The sequence below is a fragment of the Catharus ustulatus genome, chromosome 2 (assembly GCF_009819885.2).
Source record: "Catharus ustulatus isolate bCatUst1 chromosome 2, bCatUst1.pri.v2, whole genome shotgun sequence".
NCBI classification, from domain to species: domain Eukaryota; kingdom Metazoa; phylum Chordata; class Aves; order Passeriformes; family Turdidae; genus Catharus; species Catharus ustulatus.
Window position 1 is genome coordinate 37311578 of NC_046222.1, and position 20352 is coordinate 37331929.

General features: G+C 39.0%; 1 long non-coding RNA gene across 1 annotated transcript in view; it reads left to right on the forward strand.

The window, feature by feature from the left end:
• Positions 1-6335, forward strand: part of LOC116992054 — a 28880-nt gene extending 22545 nt beyond the window's left edge. The window contains exons 2-3 of the long non-coding RNA XR_004416990.1: positions 5535-5577; positions 6282-6335. This is a non-coding gene — a long non-coding RNA (uncharacterized LOC116992054). The remainder of the gene's footprint in view (positions 1-5534; positions 5578-6281) is intronic.
• Positions 6336-20352: the final 14017 nt, after the last annotated feature.

A 20352-nucleotide genomic window follows, 5' to 3' on the forward strand; every position in this document is an offset into this window, starting at 1 on the left:
CCATGTGTTTTAATTTTGTTAGCTGTAAAGGTACTCTGCGTTTTGCTGAATGGAGATTAGATCTATGTGTCTTTTTTTCTACGGTTCATATGGGTCTATGAGGTTTACTGGAAATACTAGCCAAGAGCTGGAACAAACTATGATGAAGCAATGAAAGGAAAAACTCCTCTTATTCAGTGAAATAACTGTGTAGCACATATGACTTGGGAGCTCTGTTTTTTATTCACATCTGCTATAGTTATATCCTGTACTTCATAAATCTTTCCAGGGAAAGAACAACAAAATCAAATGTCCTGCTCCGCCCCCCCCTTTTTTTTTTTCTTAAGAGGAAGGCTGTAACATGAAATTCCCAATCAATTTTTTGAAAATCAGCATGGACTAGGTGGATTCTCAAAGGAGGGGACACAAAGACTGAAAGCAGATGTAAACAAAGAATGAATCAAAACACTGTAGCAGTCATGGAAGCCTGTAAAATGTTTTTTTTTTTCCAAAATATTTTTCCAAAAGCAATTATTTACAAAAAGCTTCCTTTGACAACAGTAAGATAATACTGAAAAGCAGGTATAGCTTTTAGAATCACCAGCTACATGCGTGGCATCTAATATGCCATATAAAGGAAGAAATCTGGACATTTATCCAGAGAAGATTCTTCTTTTCCCTTTGTATTTTCCTATAACATTTTTTGTTACAATACAAGGAGAAAGCAGGTGATGTGTTCCTTTCCAAAAAGGAGAAGTGAAAGGAGATGGAGTCTACTTATAGACTATATATACTTTGTCAATTATTTCAATGGGCAAGGAAGAAATTTACTCATTATATATTAGCAAAACTAATATAATGTCAAGAAAGGGAGAAAATTGTGGCCTTAGGTCAAAATGAACTGTGAGAGAGTAATTCTAGAGAAATCCTTGTGTTTCTTTCTGCCTGATCTCCTCTGTCTTGACTCCTTGTCCTGAATATTCTTTAGTTCTGCTGGTGTTGTTGCTGGTTCTGTTGGTGTTGCTGGTGTACTTGTTGAGCTCAAACAGCTGAAAACATCTGCAGCGATGTAGAACTGTAGAATCATACAATAGTTTGTGTTGGAAGGGACCTTTGAAGACCATGCAGTTCAAGTCCCCTGCCAGAAGCAGAGACATCTTCAACTAGAAGAGGTTACTCAAGACCCAGTCCAACTTGACCTCGAATGTTTTCAGGGATGGGACATCCAGCATTCTCTGGGCAATGTATGCTGGCTTCATTATGAAAGACCTCTTTCTCATGTCTAATCCAAATTGACTCTCTTTTATTTTAAAACAATTGCTTATCCTACAAGTCTCAAAAGCCACGTGAAAGTCTCTTAAGGGACAAGAACAAAGGTCTGTTGGGACTTCAAAGCATCACTTAAGAAGGGTCTAAGGGAACAACAATCTTTCCTCAGTGCTCTCAGAAGAGCTCTGGGTCTGGCTATGCTGGGGCCATGCAACTGTAACAGCTTCCACCCATGTGCTTCTGGCAGTGTGTTACTGTCACAAAAGAAGTTTTGGATAGATTTGGTTTGTTTTACAGATGCTGATTGGGCCATGTACAGAGGTGTTAGTCAGAATGTCCCTTATAGCTCGTGGAGAGTGAATCACGGTTCCTACCTGTATCTCACTGGTCGGAATTTCCTGTGCTCAGATCCTTTTGCCATCATAATATGTCCTGAATCATGCATAATTGACCTGGCTTTCTGCTCCAGAGCTGAAGAACTCTTCCCTACATTAACACAGGTATTTCACTGCCCCCTTTTCTTGTTGATCCATGCATGTTGACTCTCCCATGTCAGAACCTGGGGAGCAAGGAAATTCACACCATTATCCTCCTAGTGAGTCTACATCTACGTGCTAGCTGACTGCAGGATTTAGAGCAGATTTTCTACATTTATAAGTTGTTTATATTTCATAGGGTGTAATTAGTAACACAGTCCAGTGTCTGTAACAACTTGGCCTCATGAAACTGGATGCTCATTAGTGCAATTGCCATACTGGGAGATATTCTACACAGCCCATTTCATACTGATGGGTTTCTTTTGATCTCATTTGGTATTAACCACCATTACTTCCTCTCCTCAACAGCTTTTCTCAGTCTTTAAATTCCCTGATGCCCCAAATGTGTTAGCTATACTCAGCACTTTAGTGCTGATCTGGAGATGCAAACTCCGCTGGAAAAATTGGTTTGGGGTGACATGGGTAATTATGCTAGCCAGCTAGAACAACTTTTAAAATAATTGTGCTATGCTGATGTTTAGTTATTCATGTTCCTGATCTTACAGGTGTTCTGAGAAGAATCTGCCATCAGTTTTTGTTCCTGTTTGTGCTGTGGGATGAGTTCCAGGTAGTTTTTACAAGAATATAGTATTGTCAGGCTATTTAGGATGATGCATAAAATTACCAAACAACCATTGAGAAATTAATTGAACTTAAAAACATAAGAGCTTTTTGCAGCAAGCATTAAATTTTAAAGCAAATTCTTCTGAGCTCTCTTCAGACATGTCAAATTTGGGTAGGACACCTTCATACCCTATTAGAGGTCTCTTGAGATCTTTTCAAGCATTCGTGAACATACTTGGAAATAGTTTGGCAAAATTTAAACTCCTAGGAAGTTGCAATTGCTGACTACCTATGTCTCCCATCTTCAGCTAGTTGCTGTGGTTTGTGTGGTGGTTAGACTGTAAGTAGACTAAAAACATGTAATTCTAACAGATTTTTCACTTTGATATTCAAGCAATCAAATTTTCCCCTCGGGAATAAAATTATATATATAAAAACAAAACTATAATTTTTAAAAAGGGTTTTAAATTAAAAAAAAAAATCACATTTCTTCATCTAAAAATGAAAAAACAAATAATTTTCTTTTTTTTTTTTTTCAGTTATTTTTTTACACCTGAAACCACTTATCGAATGTGAACAAAGGTTCATTCTCTTTGGAAAAATTATTCCTAACCAAATAATCTGTCCCTGTGTTTTTCTTTCGGTGATCTTACACTCAGTCATGAGGATGAGACAGGAAACCTGTCTCTGTTCTTAGTTTAATCAGCCACACCACCATCCTACACTATCATTTAGCCTCTGAGACATTGCAGTGACACAAAGACTGCTGATGCAACATTTGAATTGTTTGTCTCACTTGAGGACAAAGCTGAGCATCAGGATAAAGGGCCCTAAATATAGGAGGGTGCAATGTCTATCATGAGGAATCCATCAGAGGGTGGTGAGGCACTGGCACAGGTTGCCCAGAGAAGTTTGGATGCCCCATCCCTGGCTGGTCAGGCTGGATGGGGCTCTGAGCAGCCTGGCCTGGTGAAGGGTATCCCCTTGGCAGGGGTGTTGGAATGAGATGGTCTTTAAGGTCCCTTCCAACCCAACCCATTCTAGGCTCCTATGATCCTACAATTCTGTGATTCTATGACCTTCTGCTAGAAAATGAGGTGATCAATCTGTCATCCCTGTCTCTGGCATTAGGGGCTGGCAAGCATTGCCATCAGTCCCTGCAATATCGGCGGACTGACTTTCTTCTATTCGTGATCTTTTGTAAATGCAAATCACATGCAATTGTTTCTGATTTGGGACTGAATTACTGAAATGTGTTAACTGGGAGAGTGACATTCAGTAAATAATAAGCAGATGATGAGCTTTTGGATATAAACTTAATAGAATATGCATGCTAGTGTTTATGAAGCATTCAGGAGCTGAGAGCATTTCCTCTACTATCTAGAAGATATGTAAATACTTCATACACTTGTGAATGCATTTTCTTATTGGTCTTACTTTTTCCTTGAAATCAGTTCTGTGTTCTGTATGCTGAACATAAAACATCAAATATATTTTAAAAATGAAAATATTTGTTTTACTTAATGGAAGTCACTCACATAGGCTGTTTTTTCCTTTTAGAAGTGGGCTGCTATTTCCTATTAGAAGTAGGATGCCTTTTATAATTTGAAGGTTGTGTTAGATTTTTAATTCTATGTTGCTGCATAATACTACTTAAATAGAACTTGAAAAATAATTCTCGTGTAAAGAATAAGTGACGTTTAATGCATGGTTTCCATTTAATTAGACATTTTCTGCTTTAATAGTTTAATTCCCTGCCCAAATTTCATTTCCATAATCAAGCCATGCTTATACTGTTGACTTACCATTACTTCATCAAATATTCACTTCAATCTCTGCTTTCCAAAATTCCCATTACTCTAAAATTAATTGAGAATATTTGAATAATGCTGAAAGACAATGAAGTTGACAAAGTCATTGAGAAAACTTCAACTGTTGAAGCAGCCCTGGTACTGTGAGTTTTACAAACAAAGGCAGGAAATGTTAAAAATACAGTAAGTACAGTGAAAAATATGTATTATTGTTTGCCCTGTAAAGGCCTCATTTCTCTCTTTGTTACTGAAATACATTATGTGAAAGTATTTCCATTAAAGTTCTTATCAAATGTATAAGCCAAACATTACTGAAAGTTTTGAATAGGCCATCAGTGAAGATAAAGGTTTTTAACCATAATGCTTATGAAGTCTCTCCCCAGATTATTTTCCAATTCTACATAAATTAGTTCTAGACAAAGGAACAATTTGGGGCAGGAGCAAGGAATTTCACTCGAGTATCTTTCTAGTAGAGCTAGTTCCAGTCTACTGCTGTATGCAGTTTACCTTCACCAACAGTTTTCTCTTTCTGGATACTTGTGTTGTAACTGGAAGGATAGGCAGTGTTGCTCACCCCCCTTAAATTATTATAAAAGAATGTGGAAATATGTTTTTACTTAGAAACAGGCAGATGGGCTTTCTGTGAAACTGAGGTATAAAAGGTGAAGAGGAGGATGGCACTCCCCCCTCAAAAATGCTCTAAAATCACCAGAGTAGAAAGGAACATGGAAATTACAGCTTTATCAGAATTAAGAACCATCTCCACCTTGGATTATGTTCTTAATCTCCTAGTTCCTTGAGCAGGCACTTGGCTGTTTCAGAAATCTCTTCTAATGTTTCTATGTTTGGGTTATGGACCAACAGTGCTCATGGACTCATTTTTTGCCTTGACAAAATGACCATGAAGCTCTTTTAACACATGTAATAGCAAAGAGACCAATTCAAACCTGTGAGAAAATGAAAGTGTTGGGTTCACTAATTTGTTGAGGCACTTAAAGGTTCCTATTTTACTGTCACTGGAGTTTTTCACTACAGTCATCTTCTACTCATGCAGTCAGAATAAATTTTGTTTCATATTAGGATAATAGAGGGAGAAAAGGTACGCTTTGGGGTAGAAGTGTGTTTCAGATAAACTGTAAAAGTATTACTGTCAGAAATATAAACCATCCATCTTGTGAACCTCTCTGGTAGCCTTTAAAGTAAAGAAGACAGCATATTTAGCCCCAAAATCTAATTTTTCATCCCTTTCTTTCTATTTTATTTTTAATTCTGTTTCCATTCTTCATAATAATCTACTCCCCGTCCTTTCATTCTACAAAGGAAAATTCTTTGACATGAGATTTTGTCACTCCATCTTTTTGTCTTTCTTTCACAGGCTTTGTTAAAATCATAACACACTGAGGAAGGATTCTCAGCAAGTAAGTAGTCAGTACCAGCACACACTATTTATATACCTATATATATGCATATATCTATATATCTATATCTACTAACTAGCAGCCATAAAATAAATGAAATAAGTTCAAAATGAAATAGGGAAATAGACCACAGAGCTCAAGATTGTCTGGAACTATGAAGCATTAAGTGTTGAACACAATTTTTATCTCCAACTTCCTTGATGTTTTTAGGCAGAGACCACATCTTAGCCTCAGTTCTACAGCACTAAACACTGTCAGGGCTCTGTGAGACTTATTTCTGGAAAAGTCCTTAGACAACTGATTGCATTGGAAGCCGTTTCTGCTGCTACACAGCGAGTGACCTCTCCAAGGATGGGGTTTGTCAGGTGCTTATTTTTCCTGTGATGTAACACTTGCAAAATATTCCTTGGGATGGTGCTGCCTTTGAGTGAGTGACACTGTCACATTCCCACTGACAAATTTATAGAGAGACATGAATGGTAAGGAACAAAAGTATTTCTCTTGAGCTTGAAAATAGATAAAATGAACTGTTATATCAGTGGGAAGGTTATATAACTTTCCTTTACAAATTTTATGTTAAGCCATGTTTTTTCCTTCTATACGGAACTATCTCACAAAAACCAAATATGTGGTGAAACACCCACAATATTCCTAATTATTTTCTCATCATAACTATCTGACAGAAATGAAATTATTTCTTTCAGGGGCATAGGAGTACTCTGGGCTCCCAGAGAGGACATTGTGTGCCAGCTCCAAAAAGAGAGACTGCAGCTGCTCTCCTGCTGCTGACAACCACGTCTGGTGGGATATGAAGCTCCATGCCATCTACACTAATAACAGGTCAATTATTTGTCTGTAAAATTCCTTTGGATACTGTGCAATTCACTCTTGCTGGGTGTTTCTGAGTGTTTTCAGAAGACAAGACTAACAATGCAACATACAGTGTAAACCAGTGGGCTGCCAGGAGAGAGCTTAGTGCTTTTCTGTGTGATAAGGTCTGTATTTCTCCTTCAGCTGCTATTCAAAGAGAATCTGATTTCTTTTGCACTGGCAGAAGTCCTAGGCATTGCTGCACAGTTGCAGCTTTCTGATGCACTTTGGAATTTGAAAATCTCTGGTTCTTGTAGTTCATAGGTAGGGTTGAAGTAGAGGTACTAGGGTGGGGGAATAAGAACAGGAAATAAGTGAAGAACAGTAACCCAGTGAGATGTTTTTTGAGCAGCAATATACAAAGGTAGGAGTTTGGCTGGTACTTATCTTTCACATTTTGTCATTGTACTTGTCTAGTACTTTCCTCTGCAGAGCTACTGTAAAAAACAGCTTGCACAGCTGTCATTCAACAAGCTGAACTTTACCTCACTAGAAATCCCTTCATCATGTTCTTTAGACCTTAAATTTATCAGTAGTTGGAAGAATACCTGGCTGATTCTTCACTACAAAATTTGTCTGTAAGCCAATTGATGCAATAATCTGTCTTATGAGTTAAGATTTAAAAGGTCTCTCAGCCAATCGATGACTTAGAATTAATATTAGTTACTGATGACATCTAAACATTCCAGATTAGGAATCTAGGTAGAATCTGTTTTATTCTTCAACTCACACCGGCATGCTGAGAAGAAATGGGTATATTTATTCCAATCCTAATGTTGACTTAGTGCAAAATGTATTTAATTTTGCAGAGCCCCCCAGAATGCTGGATATTGCTGTTGAGAATATTTGTCTGCTCTGAAAACAGATGTACAACTCTTCTTAGTGACAGTTTGTAGAAAGGGGTAATTGGACACCATTCCTTCATTTTGCCTTAAAAGTAAAATGGGCATTGCAGAATGTGCCATCTCAGGGCTGCCTCAGAACCACCCAGCTGATCACAGAACACTTGCATGGCTTGGGTTGGAAGGAACCCTTAAAGGTCACCTAGTCCAACTCCTCTGCAATGGCATCTTCCCCTTGACTACCCGTGCTCTTTTATAAATTACACTTTTTCTTTATACCTGCCCACTCTACATAAACATCTCTCTACAATAAATATTTGTGTTTTCACTTCTGTGCTCTCAGAACTGTCTCCCTCCTGCTTCCTTTATTTCCTGCTTGCTTTTAAACCAAATAGCAGAAACTATTTAGATAAAAGGAATAGCATGTATCTGATAACTTTTTATATAACAAAGAAACAATAATTTCCACAAGGCTGGTGTTAATACTATTTGATGCAGAAATGCTGGAACTGAGTCAGAGATAATAGCAGCACAGTGACAGCCAGAGTGACTTGATAAATGACAGCTTTCTCTGATTATCTGTTCTCAGAGGAACTCTCTCTGCAACAAGGATGTGCCTTCTAACTTCCTCCCATCATGGGTGTGGAGGAAATAAAGTCTGTGACTTTATATCCACTACAGTTTCTCCCTCCATCTCTTCCTTCACTTCCTTTGCTCCATCCTTCCACATCACTAAATTATTTCAGCCCAAACCTCTCTTGCATGCAAACCTTTTTGCAAAAGGCAGCTGCCTGCTAAATTGAAAAGCTGAAAGAGAAATTTCGAGATTAAAATAATTCCTGTGCTCCTGTGGCAGTGGCTTGGAAGTGATGTGGTGCTGCCTTTTCTGACCTTGCCATGATGGATTCATTAGTCTTCCTGGAGGTGCCAGAAGATCAGCAAAATACTTTTCCTTTTTGGCTGTCCCCAGACAGTGTTTCTGAGCAGAGTGAAGTCATATCTTTGATGGAAGATATGACTTGAATTTCAACAGCTTATTGCTGTTTCAGAGTACTTAGTCTAAGAAAAAGACAGAGGTTACCTCAGCCCATATTGTAATTGTGTATGAAAAGCATCTGGAAGAAAATACAGGCTCTTCCTTAACTGATTGAGATGTGACCTTCAGCCATGAGGAAAGCCACAATGTACTTTGTGTTGTGCAGAGCTCTTCTGGTACATGTGCAAGGCTGCCAAGGGTTTTGTTTAGAAGTGAAAGTGTAAGGCTCTGCAAGGAAGGATGAGCTCTTCAGAGCTCCCTGAACAGAGAACTATCATTGAATAGTTGTTCAGGCAGAGCTTATGAAGCAATCGATGCTGTCATACCAGGGATTTCATGGACACTGTGCTGACATCTACACTGCTGCTGAAAGGAAGATATCAGAAATATCAGAAAGGAAGAATCAGGAATAAGTAGCAAGTAATGTGGATATTTACAGGTTCAGGGTTTGAATTTTCCCCATTCTACTCATTTTTCTAGCAATGTGGATATCCCTTGTGAGAGCCAGTCCATGCCCAAAGGCCAACAGTGATTAGGGAAGAAACACATGGTGAGGTCCAGGAAGATGAGTGAAGAGGAAACAGCCTCATAATGGCACAGACTTGAGTCACTCTGTCTTTCCTTTTGGAAGTGTTTAATGAACAACTCTAACAAAGAGAGAGATAACACCAGTGGAATCTGCAGAGAAGGTCCAAATTGAAGCTGAAAGGATGCTAGGACAGAGACAGCAATGGTGTTTATGTATCTACCATCTCACTGGTCTGATGAAGGGAAGCCTCAGAGATGGGAGGAGAAAATCTGAAAATTCTGCTCATTACAGAGCTTTTTTTGTTTGTTTGGGTTTTTTTTGTAAACTGTTTTTACTTTGACCTTTAGGGGAAAATTTTCCCTATTTTCTGCCAAAATGAAAAAAGAGGAGAAGCTGTTCTGTTCTCCTGGATGTCTTCCCTTATCCAGGGCAGTCTCCCAAGGGTTCTTGGCCTAGGGAAGTGCCAAGCAGCTAAGTGAGGACAGCTGGGAAAACCAGAGATGGGATGTTAAACTGCAGCTTCTATTTCCTGAATAAATCTGCAGCCATCAAGCCAGCCTCATGCAGGGATTTAAGGTGCCTGCCTTTCCTCTCCTAAGACTGTTCTTTCTATTAGCTGAGGTGGTGAGAGGAAGACAACACAGAAATGTTCTAGACATTTTGTCTTCTCTTTTAGACAAACAATCATGACAACTAATTACTGATCACAGCATTGGAGCCAATGTGGAATCTATTTGTCTCATAATTTTACTATTCATTCCAGTCTCCCCATATGGAAGTCTGTCTGTTTCATTTTGCAATCTACATTGGGATAAATTATCTCTAAAAATGCCCATTTTCCTTCATCGGCTGTAACAGACACTCTAGTGACTGATTCAGAAGGATGGAGATATCAACATGAGTCTCAGAATCCTTTTTCTCAAACATTGATTAATTCTTTAAACCTATAGTAAAAAAACATGGACTAAATACTAATGCAATCCAACTTTTTTTCACAACCTCCAGCTTTCCTGATGATTTGTTAGAGTGCTCAACCCATGGGTACTTCCAGACTTCCTCCGAACCAACAAAGGTGAACCGAGACCCTTAGATTGTGTGTTAAAAAGTAAATGTTTCATTGGATTTCATCTATAAAGAAAACATACCCTGTCATCAGATGTGACATGTTCTTTGAAGCTATCACTTCGGTAATATTAATCTATCAATCTTTTTAAATAAGGCATACATGGTAAACAGAGGCATAAGTCATTAAATGAAAAGCTACAGTTGGAAGAAATGGACTGGCTTCTAACAGGTAGTTTTGTTCTTTTTTCCTATGTATTATAAAAAAACCTCTCTGTGCAAACATAGATGCTTCTATATCCACCACAACTATTATCAGTCTTCTGTGGAGTGTCTTTTTAATTAATTCCTTCCTAATTACTTTTAAGTTAGGAAACTTTATTCTAGCTAGTGTTTCTCTCGGAGATGAATCTCTGGGAGGATTGGAATTATCTATGCACATATGGTCAGAAAACAGTTGTTTGTGGTGTTTTGTTTTTATAAAAATTGATTGACTGTGCAGCTTTTCAAACCCACAGAATTCTTGATATAGCAAGTCAAGCTGCCATAAAGTATTAGTCTATACTATTGTAGTCATACTGACACAATTCATCATATGCTTAGTTTTAAACTGAGAGGCATGACTCTTCTTAGCAGTTATCCTTAGAAAAGTAATTTTACTTTGGTTCCAGTATACACATTACAATTTGTGTATTTAAAATGTTAATAGTATAATTACATTTGTACAACCTTTCTGCCTTATTTTCCTGAATTGATAAAACTAGTCTGACCTGTACAAGATACAAAGTTGAGACATTAGAGTGACATCAAAGAATGTAATTAATTTTGATTTCCAAGGCTGGTTTTCTTAATACTGTCATTAAGACATGCTATTAAATTTTAACCTAACCAAACCTTTATTATATTCATGGTGTAGGGTTTTATATTTTCTCTTTGATAGTAATAAACTGAAGGACTAGTTGAACCAGTATACTGATCCTTGAAATAAAATAATATGCATGTCAATGTATGTGTGTGTACTGCAAATGCAGACATAATTTCAAATATTTAGGTAGTGGAACATCTTGATGGATTTGCTATTCCCTTTCAAAGGAGGTTATTCAACTTAAGCACCGTCTTTTTCAATGTGCTTTTATGGCTCATCCTAATGGAAATAATAACACTGAATAGCTGGATAGCAATTCACATATTCAAAGCACTGTGCAAACATTAAGTAATACAGTTACACAACATCTAAATAACTATAATACTGGCTGTCAAGGCAGTGAAGGAGCAGACAAATGCAGAAGACTGCAGGCGGTTCTGGAAAGGATTCTGCAGCGAGGAGGGAGGGAGCAGGATCCCTCCCAGCGGAGCGGAGCTCAGCGTGCCAGTGCGCTCTGGGGCTGCATTGTTCTGTCTCAGCCACCTGCAATGCCGTGTTTAAAGTGTTAATTAGCAGGTAGCACATGCTGGTCCTTTGCCAGCTCTGCCTTTTTTCTGCTCTGCATCAAAATATGATGATGCCAATTCCCAGTTTTCAGTGACCAGTTTTCCTATTGAACATCTGGGCATAAATCTGGGTACTGACATTCTGAAAAGTCTTTTTTCTCTAGTCTTATTTTCTCCTGTTGTTAAGATTTTTAAAAACAAGCTGCTGACAAGAATGCAGGAAAAAAGCCCTGTTTTGGTGTCTCAGGTGATGGCACTCTGTCACTGTCAACTTCATGTTTTATCTGGTCTATGTCAAGAATATGCTGATGAGTTTATTGGGATGCTTGAAGGATACAGTTGGAGACATTTAATTCTTTGCAGCCTCCTGTTAATTTCCTGGTTTAGAAATCGGTGCTGCTGAGGTCTGTTAAACAGTAGCAGATTTTGCGAAAGCCCTCTGCTCCTTAAGAACCCCAGCTCTAGGCACATTGCTGACAATGACAAACGTACTTTTTTTGTTCATTATACCCTAAATGGAGAGAAAACAATCAATTTTCCTCCAACCATGACTGTACCTGACTCCTCTTTGCTATGTCTGATATATTATACTTCAATAATAAAGCAATCTGGAGGTCATAAAAGCACTGAATGCTATTTCAGTTTAATTCTAAGCTGAGAAGAATGCGTCCAGACTTTTGGCCTTCAAGGGGAAGGGAAAACTTTTATTTTCATTGTTAATTTCCATACTTAAAAATACAACTTCCTCTTGTCTTTATGAGGCATCTTTCATTGTAAATGTTCAAAAGTGGTGTATGAATATGATTGTGCACAACCATGAATAGATCTCTTCACACACGTTTAAAATAAAGCAGCAGTTGCTGGGAGATGTGCAAGTGTTTAGCTGTGAATAGAGTTCTGCAGAGCAACTCAGAGCATGTGAAATACTCCCTTACTTGTGAAAAGTAACATATCCTTAAAGATCACATTCATGATTGTTCTGGTTTTCCAATTATTTAAAAACAGGCACCAGAGAACAGACCACCACTCCTAGTCCATTGTGATGCTGTTTTTCTAATTAGTAAATATCTGCTAGCAAAAATTGCTAGCAAGTGGTTGGTTTCTATTACTTCTCCCTGCAAGGTTTTTCTTTGCTCTCATTGCAGAGCTGAAGAGTTTATGTTTTGAATGCAGTTTTAAACTATATTTATGTGTGCAATTATAGGAGAGCCAAAGGAAACACAGAAAATTAAACTTTCTTTCTGAATATTGACTTCTGATGTCTTGAGAGTAATTCTGTCAGACTCCAGTGATCTGTGGTGTTTTGTGAAGGCTTTTTGTGAAGCTGATCTTAAATTTTTTTTTTAACCCTTGATGTCTTTACTGGGTTTACAAAAACTCAACTCCTGCCTTGCTGCCTTGCAGGGCTGTCACCACCGTTTGGCTTTCCAAAGTCGCATCTGTGCCCTCACACAATGTGCCTCTTCTGGAATCGGTAATGATGAAGCATTTCTAGGTTTGTGGTTAAAAACCAGCAGATGTCGCAATTTCCCCAAAAAGAGCAGATTTCTCTCCAGGCTTTTGAAACTGCAGCAACTTCTTAGGTATTTTTGTGCAGTACCTACCCAGCAATAATTCTGTGTGAGGTAAGTTATTGTTGAGCAACATGCTCCAACCATCAACTTTTTAATGTGGTCTCACTTTTAAGTTGAATACATTGATAAGAAAATATCCCAATTTTACTTGCTGAAACATAGGGGAGAAGTTGCTCTGATACTGAACACCCTAGGACTGTGTCACTGTCTCAGGTTTGTTGTTGTACAGAGGCATTTTGTGAGTTTTATTGCCACAGAATACGTTCAGTCACGTTTGATGTCTGAGCTCTCTTTTTGTTGCTGCTCAGATGTCTGTCCAAAATGGTAAAATGGATTCCAGTTAATGAGATGCTGCACTAAGGGAATTAAGTAAATACTTTTGTAATGAAAGTATAACTGATGGACTATGCCTACTAGTTAAATAAACTAAATTTGTCTTATCTAACTTTAGCTACTTAAAAATTGGCAGTTTGTCTGAAGAAGCTGTTGTGCCTCCTTCTGCAGTTAAGGGAGAGAAACAAATGTGTTAGAAGGCCATACCATCTCTTCCTAAGACTAGTGCTGGAAAAATGTTCTATGGAGATACCTGTATCTCTGTGTTAAGTGTAGAAGTTAAACTGCTGCTTCAACCTTGATGATTACTTTGAAGATGGTTAGAATTAGGTGTTATTACTAGGAACACTGAGTAAAACCTATTCTGCTTTACTTTTTTGGTTGCAGCCTGTTTTTGAAAACAATCAATCAGACAGTGGTGTTCTTGATCTCCATCAGCAGTAGCTAAAGAGACAATATTCATTCTATTGTAGCTATGCAAGTGTTTGTGGCTCTGTTGGAAGAGTACCTAAGATCCTGCTTAAGCAAAGAGCTCATCCAAATTGAATCCTTATCCATATGCATCCCTAGACTTGCACTAAAGAAAATAAAAAAAGCCCAGTGGACATAAAATTTAGCTTAAAAACCCAAATAATATGTGTTGATTTTTCAGTTTTTGAGATTAGTTTTACCAGGAAGAGAGTGAGAAGCATTTGACATTACCAGTCTGAGATTTAGACATGTAGACTGAGCTGGCTGCCTCAGCTCTCCCTGTAATAAGAATAAGTCAGGACTGAACAGGAGTCTGTGCTTGGATGGAAAAAAATGTCATCTTGTTCTCCTAACTGTAAAGACAATTTATAGAAGTATCTTCCCAGCTAATGTTAGGTAGGATGAATCCTATTAAAAAAAATAGAAAAGAGAAAAATAGCTTAAAAAATGTGTGTGTTGAAATACGCATATGCATATACCATATTTTTATACTCAGAAAGAACTTGCTAGTCTGAGCTTGTAGGGGGCTAATTCAGATAAAAAGTTAAAATAATAATGATGGTGCATCCCATACAATAGGCTGGAATAACAGAAAAGGCTTCCAGCCTGTGGGATGCCAGATAATAAGGAGTTGAGAGCAGAGATAAGCTGGGATGTCTTCTTCCTCAGAGAGCTCTACATGACAGGCTGATGTTTCTTCCCATTTACATTTCAGGCAGCAATGAAAGGGCAGGGTGGGGGGGGCAAATATGTGCCCCAGCACATAAAAAATACTACTGGAATGTTTTCCAATCAATACTCAAAACACAGATGTCTGACTTGAGGGAAAAAAAAAACCAGACCAAAATTATTTCAGCAATTAGGAGAATTTCTTGTGAAATGTGTAAGGGAATCAGCCTGACCTCAGATGGGAAGAGGCTCCATGCACTGCATGTACTCATCAAATTGTGCAGTATTCCATAGAGCTCCTGCTGACATTCAAAACTCCCCATGACTGACCTGCTGGAGAGGAAATTGTCACTGTAAGGGAAAAAGGGGTCAAGTGGACAGAGAAGTGACATGGAGAAGTGACACTACCTCACTCACACATTTCTCCATAGCTGCCACCTTGCACTCTACACAGCAGCAGCAGCAGCATGGGGAATGTGGAAGCAGCCAGCTGCAGCTTCACTTCCTGAAATTGGCCCTAGAATCAAGGCTAAGTTTACTGGGCTTGATGTCTGCTAAGGGCAAATATTGGGATAAAACCAGGTTTTCACTACTGCTAAATAAAACTAAATAAAAGAATTTTAGCTGTGTGAACCTCACCCAAGAGACTTAGGGTCTAGAGTCAGTTACAGAGAGAGACAGAAAAAATGGAGAAGCTTCATAGTGCATTTGATAATTCAGGAAAATTGTCCAAGATCAAAGTCAAAGGCAACAAGTTTATATTTTTTCTATCTCTCTGACCATAGGGAATGATGCTGCTTAAAACATCTCAGTACTCAAAGCTAAGGAAAAGAAGTGATACCTGGTAAAATTCATATTTTCAGTATAGCTGCATGCTAAGAGTGCAGTCTTTGGGGTGCCTGAGCAGCTCCTTTCCCCTTAGCTGAGGTTGACACTTCTAATCCCTCCCTTTCTCATTGTATCATTGTCACATCCCTTCAACTTCTGAAGCCTCTCCTCTCCTCTCCTCTCCTCTCCTCTCCTCTCCTCTCCTCTCCTCTCCTCTCCTCTCCTCTCCTCTCCTCTCCTCTCCTCTCCTCTCCTCTCCTCTCCTCTCCTCTCCTCTCCTCTCCTCTCCTCTCCTCTCCTCTCCTCTCCTCTCCTCTCCTCTCCTCTCCTCTCCTCTCCTCTCCTCTCCTCTCCTCTCCTCTCCTCTCCTCTCCTCTCCTCTCCTCTCCTCTCCTCTCCCACTGAAAATGTAATCAGATTAGCAGAGATGGTTAGCAGGAAATATTGGGACAAGATGTGGAAAACCCTTATGGAGAAAGAATTCATCCCTGCTCCCCAACAGAGGGTACAGAAAGCTGGACCACATTATGACCAACTACTCTTTTTACTGTTATTGATGGAACCAAAATGTATACAGGGGGTATTCCTGGACTGCTGAAAAAGGAGGCTGCTGTGCTGTGGTTTGATATTAGCAGGTCAGGTTTGCACATCACCTTCTAAATTCCTTCTGAAATATCATTGCTAAAAATGTCATTTGGAGAGTGAGATCTGGTTTGTACAGTTTGTTATTTAAAATATTGTGGTCTGTAAAGAAATAATTTACTCTTCAGCATTTCTACACTTGTTGACCATTATTTATTTTTCCGTTCCTTATTCTCATTTTAATTACAGGAATTTCAAAGCAAATTGCCTGGACTAGAAAGCTTAGCCACATCAACTGACCCCTAAAGTACTACCCACCCAGTAAGAGGTACAGTTGTGGCACCTCTGTGGCATCTGGCAGCGGCTATAAAAAGAGATGGAGCTTATTGTCATGGTCAGACAGATGAAAAGGTAAATGAAAAATGAGGCTGGTTTATGAAAGCAGCTCATCAGGGAAAACCTGGCAGCAGATATAAAGAGTCCTTACAGGTATCTGAACAAAGTGTGACAGTGCAGTTTTTATATTCTTGAAAAGAAAATGTAATTGTACTTCGGAGCCATGGAAAAAAGGAGATTCTAAGAGTTAATCTGTAGTCTCTTGAAGATATCTGTTGAAGGGTTAAACCCTTCAACTTTTTCTGTTTGGTGTGTTTTTCCCCTCTATTCTTAAAATAAAAACAATATTTTCTTACACTTATCATCACCTTATAACAGTCTTATGCAATTATATCCTTTATGAGTAAACTCTATAGTCATGATCTGATTTAAATCTCCCTTTCCCCTTTTTAATTCAAACCAGGTATTGTATTGAGTTTTGGTAGTGTGGGACTGCAGTAGTGTCTTCTGTGAGGAGCTGCTGGAAGCCTCCCTCATGTCTGATGCCAGCCAGATCCAGGACAGACCCACCACTGGCCAAGGGTGAGCCCAGCATCAATGGTGGAAGCACCTCTGAGGTAACAGATGTAAGATGGGGGAAAAACTTCTGAGCAACAGCAGCAAGGAGAGGACCAAGAATATGTGACAGCAACAGACCCAAGGTCAGTGCAGAAGGGAGGGGCAGGAGGTGCTCCAGGCACTGAGCTGAGATTCCCCTGCAGCCCCTGGTGCAGTCCATGGTGGGGCAGCTGTGCCCCTGCAGCCCATAGGGGTCCAAGATTGAGCAGAGATCCACCTGCAGCTCCTGGAGGATCCCAGCCAGAGCAGGGGGATGTCTGAAGGAGGCTGTGACCCCATGGGAAGTTCATGGGACCCACACTGGAGCAGTTTGTTGTGATCTGTCTCCTGTGGGAGGGAGCTGAGGCTGGAGCAGGGGAGGAGAAATCCTCCTAGAGGATTGTGTGATGGAGACAATGTGTGATGGACTGACCACTCCCTGTGCTCCTGAGCTGCTGGAGGCAAGGAGTTTTTAGGAAAGATGTTTTTAAGATTTAGCTCTTATTTCTCATTTCCCTACAGTGATTTTATTGGCAATAAGTTGAGTTAAAGTCAAGTCTGTTTTGCCCATGATGGTAATTGGTGAGTAACCTCTCCCTGTCCTTAGCTCCATCCTCGAGAATTTAGTTATATTCTTTTTTCCCTGCTGTGCTATGAGGGACAGAACAACGTTTGTGAGCACATGGTGTCCAACCAGGGTCAACACTTCACAGCTCTTTTCAAGAGCCCTTCATTCTGGAAATTGCCTACTCACTAATGAGAACTGATTTTCTGCTTTTTATTAAATCTTTTCTCTGCTCCCAAGTCCAGGCTGACAGAAACTATTATGTGCATCATACTGTTTTGTTTCTAGCATTATTTTTTCTCCAGCTTTCTGTTATTTTTTTATTATTGGTTATTCTTGACTACCTCCACAGACAGACAAAGAGTTTGATGAAATTTTTTTGGAGAGATTCTTTTTGGTCAGAAAAATGTTGATTTTATAAAATAATCTATTTGTGAGAAAGCAACTTTTGTGGCAAGGCTTTTAATGAGCAATAACTCCAACCTTGAGCAGATCTGACTTTCATATCAAGCAAGTACTGCACTGCAAAATATCAACCAGCCAAGCAAATAGCTAGAACCAAAGCCCAGGTTAGTTCGGTAAATAATAATAATGAAAAAAAGCATGAACCTTTCCCTCTATAAATCAAATCAGCTTTTTTCCTGGAGGCCTACTGGCTATTCTATTGCATAGAGATTTGTCATATCAAATAAATATAAATTTTTTCACGCTTATGATGCTCCAAGGTTATAAACAAGAGAAAGATTGTAAGGAGATGAAATACCTTGTATTGGAACAGATGGCAGGCTTTAAGGTACATAAACTTTCTTCAGTTCTTCAGTTCTCACTCCTGAAATGTGTTTTTTTTTTCTTTTTGTTTTTTTTCTGTAGCTATAGCATTTGGCTTAATAAAAGGTATTGTTTCTATTGACAAAGCTTCCCTTCTGGAAAAGTTTGTCTCTGGAAAAGTTTGTCTCTTTCTAGTCTGCTGTAGCACAAAGACCCAAAGAACCAACAAACTCAAAACAAAACCAATATCTCAAGCAAATGCTGCTTTTCAAGCAGACTGTCTTGCTTTTTGGAATTTGGGAAGACCTTCATCAAGCCTTTGCTATTCTCAGCAGCAGAGGAGTTCAGAAACATTTCAGTTCTTGCTGTGCCTCTGGACTGATGGTGTTTCAGTTAGATGTGAAATTAGATGAAAGCAGTTCAGTCTTCTTTTAGGCTATCAAAGCACACAATAAACCCATCACACACACAAGAGAATAGGTACATGCAACACCCAAGGCAGAAATTTATTCTCAGTAGCACATTGCCTTGGAAGCCAAGACCAAAGTCATCTTAAGTGCCCATTTCTCACATTTCCAGCCTGTTACATACAGCTCAAATTACCAGAAATTGTAGATTTCTTCAAACAGAACCAGTTTTCAAAGGAATGATTCTTCCATATTCCTTTCTGGGAGAAAACACAATTTCAGGGCAAGGAAACACTGGGAAGTTTCTAAGTGATTTATAAGTGATAGCACATACCTTCAAGAATGCACATCATTCAAGAATGATCTTATGCAGAATAAATTGGGGTCTGGGTACTCAGTGTGCCACATCCTTACTCTAGGTTGCCTCCTAAGGCAACCTGAACACCATTAATTTGTAAGCAGATCCCTGCTGGAGCAAACAGAGCATGCAGATTTTCAGTAGTAATTGAAGACTATGTGAAGCTGGCCACCAAGGAATATCAGCTTACAGGCTCCTAGCTATACTATCCTGGCATACCTAACTTTTTCTGCAGGCTTGTGTGTCTGTTTTTGGTGCATGTACCCCAGAATACTGACAGCAACAGAACAGGCAGAAGCTGGATGTGTGCAATCCTTGATCAGTCTGTACTGAGAGCTGAGAAGGTGGTGCCTTGCCTTTTTGGCTCTGAGATTTTGCTCTTTTAGAGAAATGGTAGAAAGACATTATGGTCTGTAGGAGAATATCCTCCAATTTAAGAAATTTACTGCCTTGTGTAGGTAAGGAAGGTTTTGTGGATGGCTGGGATATAGGTAACAGACTGTTCATAAACACTGGTATAAGGAGAGCTCAGATAATCCTCAGTTTAGGGAAAAAGTTTGCTGTTTCCTCCCCCCTCTTTCCCCAACTATCTAATCAAGAGCAGCAATCAAGAGATCTATCTAATCAAGAGGTTCTACCTTTTTGCCTGAGTGGTAGCAGCACTCCTGCATACATGTAGCTTTGCAGCTCCGTGATTTCATAATGAATGTCCTGTTTTGGATTTGCATCATTCCCAATAAATTTATCTACCAGTAGTGCCCATGCTCTTGACTTTTTGTCAAAGCAGTAGTTGAAGCAGAAGAAGGTATGAGGAAGGCTGAAGTGGGAACTTACCTCATCTTTTTTTGTGGACTTGTTTATTGGGATACAATATCCTGCTCTGTATTTTATTGACACTGTCCTCCAGGAAAACTGCTGCTATCTCCATTTCTTCTGTCTGCCAGATGCTCAAGTGAAGCTCAGAAGTCCAGTTCTTTAGTTTAAAGTGCTCTGTGATCTGAAAGCAAAGCATTCATGGGACTGCTTACCTTTCAGAGGGAAGAAAAAATAAACCATTAAATATCTGATCAAGGAGTGCTGTACATGATAGACAGCAAATAAGATGTAGGCGAAAAAAAGTAGTGTAAGTTTTGTGTTAGAGACTCAACAAAGTCATAAGGAGGTGAATTTCAATTTCACAGTCAATTTTAATCCTGATGTTGCTTTTTGTGAATATGCCTGTAGACCTTTCAAACTAAGCATTAGGATGAAGGAGAAGAATCAAAGAAATTTTATTTGAGAAAATATGATGAATCTAAAGTTTGTTGATAAATGGCAAGGGTCATAAAGAAACTACTCTCTATAGTAGAGATTAAGGATAATATATATTATACCATCTGGCAAGTCCAGATGATTTTATGCAATCATCTGTATCCTCCAAGAAATTTATGGACTTGAAAGCATTCAGAGCAGCATCCTGATAAGAGGAAAGGGAATGAACCAGGTGCATTAGATACCAGGAACAGACCACTGATCAG